We start from the raw sequence: 11,305 nt of genomic DNA, 5'->3' as shown, positions 1-11,305 counted from the left end.
TTGATCATACTTCATAGTTCATACCACTACCCTCCTAACCATTCATCTGCTTCTCATTTTGGAGCTGGGTTCCATCTGTTTACGATGACGTCTTTCAAAGTTCACACCTACAACATTACCACCAATGAGCGAATGTGATCGCGCTCTGCTCGGTGCACAAAGATGAGATTGAAGGGCGAGTGAAAGAAATGCTCCAGATTTTTCATGCATGATCAAAACGAGCACAAGTCCCTTCATGCTCCCGATTTCGCTTATTCAGATGAAGGATGGGTCATGGCATTTTTGTGTTGATTATTGCCGAGTTTACCCTCATGCTTAAGAACAAATTTCCTATGCTTGTCATCGAGGAGCTCTTGGATGAACTAGGAAGTATTGACACGGTGGCACGCCGTGCCCGTAGGGCTATCATGAGGAGATTAACAAAAAGTAGTAACATTTGTTTCGTGAATAAAAGAGGTGATGGATAATGTAGCTTTTTTGAAATAGTTGTAGAAGAAGGTAATCGTATTCTCGTAAGGCAATCCTAAGACGATTAACAAAAGGTATCATTAATATCATTGTAAAATAGAAAAGACAATAAATAGTGAAGTATTTTGTTTCTCACAGCTACCATAGCAAAACCATGAAAATACTATAGCAGAAGGCAACTACGGATAAAAAGTTACCATCGGAAAATTATTGCAAAAGATTGCTGCTCGTGCACATTTGGAAATTACCGATGAAGGCTACTTCCTGTGCACATTTGGAAACTGTTCTTAAATAATTACCATAGTTAATGCATGGCAGGAATGACATATTCAACTACCTGTGGATAATAGTTATGGACAAAAATATCCCATATTGCAATTTGTTGATGATACACTTCTTATACTACCAGCTGATATAGACCAAATTGGTTATCTCAAGACATTGCTGCAAGATTTCAGTATGTCCACTGGCCTCAAAATAAACTACCACAAATCTTTCTTGGTTTCTATCAATACTTCTGTACAGAAAAGCCAGGAGCTTGCCAATAGTTTTGGCTGCGAGTTAGAGGCCTTGCCCTTTACATGCCTTGGATTGCCAATGGGTACTACAAGACCCAGAGTGGATGATCTTACACCCATGATATGCAAAATTGATAGGAGGCTTTCTGGGCTGGCAAATCTAATGTCCTATAGTGCAAGACTGGTAGCAGTAAAATCTATTATTTCTGCTATGACAAATCACATAATGGGAGCAATGAAACTGCATGCCACACATATTGACCATGTTGAAAAAGCAAGCAGAAATTTCCTATGGAATGGGAAAGATATTCATAAAAGTGGGTCATGTCTGATCAAATGGGAAAAAGTATGTCTACCTAAGAAGTCTGGAGGTCTTGGTGTGCTTGACCTTAAACAACAAAATAGAGCTTTGATGATCAAAAACCTATATAAATTTTATAATTGCAGAGACATACCTTGGGTACAGCTAGTATGGAGAGCACACTATGACTCTGGAACATTACCAGATCAAGCAAACTTGAAGGGATCACGCTGGTGGCGCAGCTGTATTGCACTACTGGAAGAATTCAAGCAAATCACCACAGTGGTACCAGGTAATGGGCACAGAATTCTTCTCTGGTTAGATAAATGGAGTGATAAATGGAATGCCTCAAACCTGCATAGCAAATTTCCCCAACTCTTTTTGTTTGCTAAAAACAAGAAAATTACATTAAAGTATGCAGTGCAGCAGATGCAGGAGAATCGATACAGTATGTTCCATACACCCCTATCTACCATTGCAGATGAGCAGTGTATCAGACTACAGAACACTCTAAACTGCTTCACTATCCTAGAGAATGAAACAATGGAGAAGGATAAATGGTCTATGGATGAAAATAATGTGAAATACTCGACCAAAAAGGTATATCTTGCCATCACTAAGCCAAGCATAGCTGAAGCAGATATGCCCAAGAGGCAATAATAAAAGTGGTTATTATATATCTTTATGTTTATGATAAATGTTTATATATCATGCTATAATTGTATTAACCGAAACATTGATACATGTGTGATATGTAAACAACAAAGAGTCCCTAGTATGCCTCTTAACTAGCTTGTTGATTAATGGATGATTAGTTTCATAATCATGAACATTGGATGTTATTAATAACAAGGTTATATCATTGTATGAATGATGTAATGGACACACCCAATTAAGCGTAGCATAAGATCACGTCATTAAGTTAATTGCTATAAGCTTTCGATGCATAGTTACCTAGTCCTTATGACCATGAGATCATATAAATCACTTATACCGGAAAGGTACTTTGATTACATCAAACGCCACTGCGTAAATGGGTGGTTATAAAGGTGGGATTAAGTATCCGGAAAGTATGAGTTGAGGAATATGGATCAACAGTGGGATTTATCCATCCCGATGACGGATAGATATACTCTGGGTTCTCTCGGTGGAATGTCGTCTAATGTCTTGCAAGTATATGAATAAGTTCATAAGAGACTACATACCACGGTACGAGTAAAGAGTACTTGTTAGGAGACGAGGTTGAACAAGGTATAGAGTGATACCGATGATCAAACCTCGGACAAGTAAAATATCGCGAGACAAAGGGAATTGGTATCACATGTGAATGGTTCATTCGATCACTAAAGTCATCGTTGAATATGTGGGAGCCATTATGGATCTCCAGATCCCGCTATTGGTTATTGGTCGGAGTGAGTACTCAACCATGTCCGCATAGTTCGCGAACCGTAGGGTGACACACTTAAGGTTGGATGTTGAAATGGTAGAACTTGAATATGGAATGGAGTTCGAATATTTGTTCGGAGTCCCGGATGAGATCCCGGACATCACGAGGAGTTCCGGAATGGTCCGGAGAATAAGATTCATATATAGGAAGTCATTTTATAAAGATTTAAAATGATCCGGAAGGTTCTACGAAAGGTTCTAGAAGGTTCTAGAAAAGTACGGAAGAAACCACTATGGAAGGCGGAGTCCCAAAGGGACTCCACCACCATGGCCGGCCAACCCTAAAGGGGCCCAAGTGGACTCCCCTAAGGGGGCCGGCCACCCCCTCCCAAGGAAGGGTGGGAATCCCACCTCTAGTGGGAGTCCTAGCTTAGGTAGGTTTCATGTGATATGGAAGGTTTTGGTTTGGGGTCTTATTCGAAGACTTGTAGACCAACTCTTGGGTGTTCCACCTATATAATGAGGGCCAAGGGGAGGGGGCCGGCCACCCCAACACAACAAGGTGGCCGCACCCCTATAGTGGCCGGTGCCCCCTCTCCCCAAACCCTAGCCGCCCCACTCCTCCACTTCCCGCACGCTTAGCGAAGCTCCGCCGGGTTTCTCCACCACCACCGACACCACGCCGTCGTGCTGTCGGATTCAAGAGGAGCTACTACTTCCGCTGCCCGCTGGAACGGGGAGGTGGACGTCGTCTTCATCAACAACCGAACGTGTGACCGAGTACGGAGGTGCTGCCCGTTCGTGGCGCCGTGATCAAGATCTTCTACGCACTTTTGCAAGCGGCAAGTGAACGTCTACCGCAGCAACAAGAGCCTCATCTTGTAGGCTTTGGAATCTCTTCAAGGGTGAGACTCGATAATCCCCTCGTTGCTACCGTCTTCTAGATTGCATCTTGGCTTGGATTACGTGTTCGCGGTAGGAAAATTTTTGTTTTCTATGCAACGAATCCCTACAGTGGTATCAGAGTCGTATCTATGCATAGATGGTTGCACGAGTAGAACACAATGGTTTTGTGGGTGTTGATGCTCTTGTTATCTTTAGTTTGAGTACTTTGCATCTTTGTGGCATAGTGAGATGAAGCGGCTCGGACTAACTTTACATGACCGCGTTCATGAGACTTGTTCCTCGTTCGACATGCAACTTGTATTGCATAAGAGGCTTTGCGGGTGTCTGTCTCTCCTACTATAGTGAAGATTCAATTTACTCTTCTATTGACAACATTAGTATCAACGTTGTGGTTCATGTTCGTAGGTAGATTAGATCTCTCTCGAAAACCCTAAACCACGTAAAATATGCAAACCAAATTAGAGACATCTAACTTGTTTTTGCAGGGTTTGGTGATGTGATATGGCCATAATGTGATGATGAATATGTATGAGATGATCATTATTGTATTGTGGCAACCGGCAGGAGCCTTATGGTTGTCTTTAAATTTCATGTTGAGTAGTATTTCAAAGTAGTTGTAATAGTTGCTACATGGAGGACAATCATGAAGATGGCGCCATTGACCTTGACGCTACGCCGACGATGATGGAGATCATGCCCAAAGATGATGGAGATCATGTCCGTGCTTTGGAGATGAAGATCAAAGGCGCAAAGACAAAAGGGCCATATCATATCACATATGAACTGCATGTGATGTTAATCCTTTTATGCATCTTATTTTGCTTAGATCGCGACGGTAGCATTATAAGATGATCCCTCACTAAAATCTCAAGATAATAAAGTGTTCATCCTTAGTAGCACCGTTGCCAAGACTTGTCGTTTTGAAGCATCTCGTGATGATCGGGTGTGATAGAATCAACAAGTGCATACAACGGGTGCAAGCCAGTTTTGCACATGCGGATACTAAGGTGGCCTTGACGAGCCTAGCATGTACAGACATGGTCTCGGAACACGTGATACCGAAAGGTAGAGCATGAATCATATGGTTGATATGATGAACACTTTGAGTGTTCGCCATTGAAATTACACCTTGTCTCGTGATGATCGGACTTAGGTGTGGTGGATTTGGTTTGTGTGATCACTAAGAAAATGCGAGTGACAAGGTATCAACTTGTCAATGCCTATGGATTGTAGGCTAGGGTTTAGTTGGAAGTAGAGGGCAAGTAGATCTCGAAGGTTTCAGCCGAAAAGTACTCGACGATTATGAAAACTAGGGTTTGTAAACAATAATTCGATGATTTCCGCGTCCCTCGACTCCCCCTTATATAGGAGGCGGAGCCGAGGGATTCGTGCTGTACAAGTTACAAAGTCCGGGAAGGTTTCTAACTCATCCCGTAAAATTACAAATAAGACTTTCTATTACAACTCTAGCTTTCCTTAATAATATCTTGGGCTTCCGAATCTTCTTATTCTTCGGGTAGTGGGCCTTCAGTAAACCCCGGGTACTATCTTCGGCAGGCCCATTTGGGATGCCTATGTCAGTAGCCCCCGAGATTTTGTTTGAATCGTAGGGTCAAGGAAAATCTCGACCGTTTATTTTTATTCGACAGCTTCGACTTTTCTATATTTCTTCTCATAAACATCTATATTGTACATGGATAATGGTAGTTGGGGCTAGTTCATCTGACGGATCAGGTACTAGTTAACTGCTCTAGTGGCAATCCGCAAAAACCTACTTCAAGATCACGTCCCTGGACATGACCTCGGGATACCGGTGTAAACTTCGACAGGTGCCGCTTAAGGTCTTACCATTCTGTCGAGTCCCAGTAAAATTTATCGAGTACCTAACGCATCCGTTAGGATTTTTCTTCGTATCTGTTGATACGGATAAAAGTAGCAGAGCGCAGTCTTCGGCGATGCCACGCCCAGCAGAACGGATCTGGGGTCTTACCTTCGCAAATTTGCGGCATTCAGAAATTGATCGCAACTTTGGCGTTCTGAGAATATATTGTCGAGTGCTTTTTTGGCTGTTGGAATGGCACATTTTATCGAGTCAAAGATGACTTATATTGCCCTCCCGATGGGAGTATATGTAGAGTTGATTATAACTCGAAATATACTCTTTTGCTCTTCTATCTTTCTTTTTCTCTTTCTTTCTTTCTTTTTTATAATTTCATCGGGCACGCGAGCAGCGTTCCCGATGGGAGTAGCCCCCGAGGCTACAGCCAAGGACTTGTACTTGGGTGTAGGCTCCACGCCTTATGCCGCTATATTTTCTTTTATCTCCCGAAGTTTTATAATTTCTCGGGTGCGCGAACAGCGCTCCCGATGGGAGTAGCCCCCGAGACTATGAACAAATATTTGTATTTGGTCATAGGCTCACGCCATTTCTATCTTGTCCTTCTGGATCTTTTCCTTTTTTTCCAAAGTAGCCCCCGAGCATTTGATCAAAAACTTGTATTTGATCAAAGGCTCAGCATTATTTTTCCGTGTCGCCTTTTATGAAGCTGTTGAGTCAAATTTTTTCTTCTGCCAAGGTGACGTTGTTGCTGACGATAGCCACGATTGCTAGTCAGAAATTTGCGACAAGTCTTTTCTCGCTGCCATGCGGGCCCAATTGATCCACTATCTTGACACGTCGTGCAAGTGGGGGACACACGTCCTCCGCTTTTTCTGGCGCACGCACCGTAACTTCCCCAATGTTGAATTACTTTTTTACCCTTGTTGTTACGTGGCTATCATCTGACACATTTTCCTTATCCAACGGTCCGCCGCTTCAGCGCACCTCTATATAAGGTCTTCTTCCTCCTCGAGCACCTCCGCTCGCGCCGTCCTCCTGCTCCCATCTGCAAATTTCCTCCTGCGATCCACAGCCACCTAAGCTCCTCGCCTCCAAGCTGCAAACCCTGCGCCATTGTTGATGCCACCTCGTCGATTGACAAGGCACAGTACGCCGGAGTCCTCCATGGCCGCCGTGGATCTTGGGGCGGCGGAGTGGGAAAGATCGAAGATTTCCACTCAAGACATCAACATGCTCAAGAAGCTGGGGATCAGCAAGAAACCCAAGGCACTGTGCTTCCCCAGTGAGGAAAGCTACCCAACCCCTCCAATGGGGTACCGGGTAAGTTTTGTCGACCACCTCATCCGCGGTCTTTCCACCCCCATTCATCCTTTTCTCCGTGGACTTCTTTTTATCTACGGTCTGCAACTCCACCACCTCACGCCAAATTCAATCCTCCATATCTCCATTTTCATCACTTTGTGCGAGGCCTTCCTTGGCGTCCAGCCTAACTGGGCGCTATGGAAGCGCATTTTCTTCTGCCGCCGTAATGGCTCGCCCAATGTCGCCTATAATATAGGCGGCGTTGTAATTTCTGTTCGGCCCACTGTCGACTACTTCGACGTTGTCAACACCCGGATTTTTAAGTCCGAATGCCTATTATGTCATACATCGCAATCCCAGGAATATTGTTGTTGCGAGGCATAATAGTTAAGTATCACAGTCATCATTCATTACAAACCATAAGTCTTACAAATTGGAATCACATGATCCATTTTACACGAATAGTTGATCTATCGATCAACGAACAACACAAGTTCATAGTTCAACATAGCGGAAGCGTAAGATACAAGGACTCTCTAGTCCACAGGCCAACGCTTGACGTCGGAAGGCGCTTAGTTGTCGTAGGCGTCCTGCTGGTCATCTCCTTGGTCATCTTCATACTCTGGCCATTTGAATAGCCAGGGACAAAGCCGTGAGTACGTTGAGTACTCGCAAACTAATACTAATGTAAGTGCTAGACATTCTAGTATGGTTTGCTAAGCTCTAGTTTCTTTGCATAAAGCTAGTTTTAGTTCACAAAGTTTTGAGAAAAAAAGCTTACCCAAGAACTAACTAACTCAAGGGGGGAACATTAGTGTCATTCCCACCATTCAAGTGGTGATTTCAATTCAATTCACCACAAGTCATTTCACCATCAACCTTTTCAACATCATTTTCAAAGATATGACATCGGAAACTGTATGGCCTTTCCAACCGTCCGTAACCGTGGACGCGGCTATTCGAATAGGTTTACACTCTGCAGAGGTTGCACACTTGTGCCACAACATTTGATTTCATCCGTCGGGATTTCCCCGAATAATCGTAACACAGTACGCGGATCATCAACCATAACCTTTCACTTACGAACCCTAGTATGAGCACCTCTCCCCATGAGCTTGGCCTCCCGGCTGAAGACAACGGTCGGCACTGGAGCACTGCACAGGGCTTGGGCCGGACATTCACCTCGTTTCGCATCATATCGTATCGTTTCTTTTGTGGTAGAGGCAGCTTTCGGCATAACCCCGATGACGCTTGTTTAGAGGGAACCCATACTAAGACGCATAAACTTCCAGTTAAGCCCTACCCATAATCAGGTATTGTGGGGGTACTTACTAATTGGAAAGGTATCGCATTCAAACCAACATCATGTTTTATCAAAAATCACCATCTTCTCTTGGTCATATTCACCTTCAAAAATCATTCAATGGAATGCATCTTCATTCCAAGGTTTCAAAATCCTTTCAAAAACATGTTGTTCCCATCTAGAGTAGTCAAGTTTAGTTCATTAGCACTAGCTCTAATTCATGAGGGGTGCTACCTTGCTTTGCTTGGAAAAGACTAACTCACTACTCTACTAACCAACTTGTACTTTGACCAAAGTTAACTATAAAAGTAACTCTTTTAGAAAACAAGTAAAACTTGTAAAGTAAAACTTGGGATGGGTTCACATAAGAAAAGGTAAGAACATGGTGCCTTGCCCAAAGGCTTTGCACTTTGCAAGAATGTTAGCTTGCATAGTAATTTAGCTTGCCTTGGTAGTTCTCAAACTGTTCCTCTTCCTCCTCCTGGTAGCAACCTTCTTCTTCGGCGTACTCTCCGGTGCTACCGTCTAAATTTGAATACGAGTATAATTACTCACTAATTCAATGGCTATTCCACATATCACAAATAAACACACAAACTACTCTATGCACACACATAAATAAACTAGGGTGCATGGGTTGTGGGATTTAAATAGAATGTGTATTCCATATGTAAATGATAGTTTCCATAGGGTTCTTGAGAAATAATTTCCTCTCATTGAAATCTTCTTAAGAGTTAATTTCTCCAACAATCATGGATGAACTCATCTTGACCTAAGTCACATGTTCATCATCATCATCATTTGGGAGAATGATTTAAATGAGGTGGATCACCTCATACCATTTAAATAACTCTACCTTTGATTTAATTCTCAAGTAATTCATATAAGAGAGTTTGGGACCAGGGGTCCAAACATCCCATGAATTCATGTGAGACAAGTTTAAATGAAGTGTAATACTTCACACAATTTAATTCTAATAGTTTTGGATAATATCAACTAGTTAAACTAGTCAAAATATCCATTCATTAAACCATGGCATGATCATGAAAAGTGACCACACCATTTCATTGCATAACTAATTAGTGTAAGTCAAATGTGAGCTATTAGAGTTGGAATTAACTTAATATCTATTTTGGTTGATTTTTAATAACTATTTGAATAGGGAAAAGTCCCTGCCTTGTTATTTTTGTCACATTAATTCTACAAGGAATTTGACCATGAGGCCAGTGGCATTGGATAGAGAATTTCAGTGGCTTTCTAACAATATAAAATTCACTAAATTTGGTTTAGCCAATTTGAAATGGTTGAATTTCAAAGTTTGTGCAGTATTGGAAAATGTTTGGAAAAGTTTAAATCGAATTTGAATTAAACAGGCCGGCGGGAAACCAACGTGGGCCGAAACGGTGTAAACAGAGGAAAACGGCCCAGCAGCGCATCCAGTGCGCGCGGGCCTGCTGACAGGGTGGGGTCCGCCTGTCAGCCTCCTTTAAAACCCGAAACGGTACGAGGCGACGTGGAGCGTAGGATTAGAGAGGGATCTAACGGCTGAGGTGCATCGTCTCGCCGGCGAGAGAGAGGTTCGCCGGCGGCTCGGGTAGGGGGTGGGAGTGCTAACCAGGGCTCCCGCGGTGGCTGGCAGTGTGCGTGATGTAGATGTGGACGACGGCGAAGCTCCTGGCACCGGCGGCTCGTCCTGGGGCGGCTCCAATCGACGGCGGCGAGGTGCGGTACTGGCGGGCTCCGATCCTCAAATTGGGGCAGCTCCGGCGACAATCGAGCGAGTGGTTGGGTGGAGGAGAAGCAGTGGAGGATGGTGAACGAGACGGTGTGCTCAACTTCGTCCAGGGAACGCCGTATTTATAGATGGCCAAGGGTGCTGCGTGGCCGTGAAGAAGTCGACCGAGGTGCGGCGGTTCCGGCGAGGTGTTGGGCTAGGCAAGGGTGCTACGACATTCTCCTCGTCCAGGCGAATCTGTAGGTGGCAATGGCGCGGTCGGGCGGCGTCTGTAGGCGACGCATTGCTTCCGTGTCTGCCGTGCTGGTCGCGGGATCGCGTCGTCGTCTACGGCGACGGCGGGCACGGGTCGTGGTCTTGGGCGTGTCTCGGTGGCTGCGTGGCGACACGGCGATGCTCAACTCGCGGCTAGGTGGTCCAGGGCGTGCTCGAGGTGGCCAGCAGCGCGTGTCCAGGGCGCGTCCGCGGCGCTCGCTCGCGACGTCCTCGGCATGGCGCGGCCACCACTGGGCGCGTGTGTTCCGGCGACGGTCGAGCTCATCCTCGACCAGGGCTGTGCTAGGCGAGGCTAGGCAGTGTGGTGGCGTGCTGTGGCGAGGGGGCCAGGGTTGGCAAGCAAGGGAGAGAGGGGGAGGCTCGGCATGGTGATGCCATGGCCGGCATGGCCATGCCATGCAATCTAGCTCCTCCTCCTTAGCTCCACTATGCTTCCTTTAGGGTTAGAGGGGGCAGGGGAACCATTTGGTGCAATTTGGGGTAGGTTAGTTTGAGTAGATCACTATTTGCTATAGTGTGTGAATAGTGTTCAAATTTGGAAAATACAAAATTATCCAAATTGGAAATAATTCAAAAGGGAAAAGTTTGTGATATGTGAAGGTGGAGATAAGTTGTAAATGACCAGAGATGAATTGAGGTGGTGGTGGAAAAATTAGATTTCAAAATTTGGCCAAAATGGCTAAGTGAAGATTGTTGAACTTGTTATAAAGTTGCAACTTTGGATGAGCATAGCTAATGATCAAAGATGAATTTGGCAGGGTGGTCTTCATCAAAGTTGTTCACCTTGATGTTGACTTTGAAATGGTGCAAAGAGTTAGCAAGAATTGGTTTGAGAAAATTGAATTGCAGGGGCTCAAAGTGGTGATCAGGCTAAAATTGGCAGATTTGGTCATCATCACATGTGAGTGGGAAAAGTGTTTGAAATTCATTTGAATTGTGAACCCTTGCTTCCAAAAGTTGGAATAAGTGTTTAGTAACATTATTCAACTAATGGTGAAGACTCAATAGGTCTAGGGTCAAAATTTATAAAAATGCCATAGGGCATATGTGAGGGTTTTTAGGGTTTTTCAATTATGGGAATTTCTTCCTTTTTGATTTATTTGGTTGGTGATCTTCATATGATCACCCTAGGGTTTTAGAGCCAATCAAATACCAGTAATAACAATCATCATGGCATATCACTCAAATGCACAAGTCCTATGCATGGTACTATATGCCAAAGAAAAGTTTTTGTTGGTTTGCAATTTTGTATTTCTGGAATCCTCTAACT

The sequence above is a fragment of the Lolium perenne genome, chromosome 4 (assembly GCF_019359855.2).
Source record: "Lolium perenne isolate Kyuss_39 chromosome 4, Kyuss_2.0, whole genome shotgun sequence".
Lineage (NCBI taxonomy): Eukaryota > Viridiplantae > Streptophyta > Magnoliopsida > Poales > Poaceae > Lolium > Lolium perenne.
Note: the sequence above shows the minus strand (reverse complement) of the source record.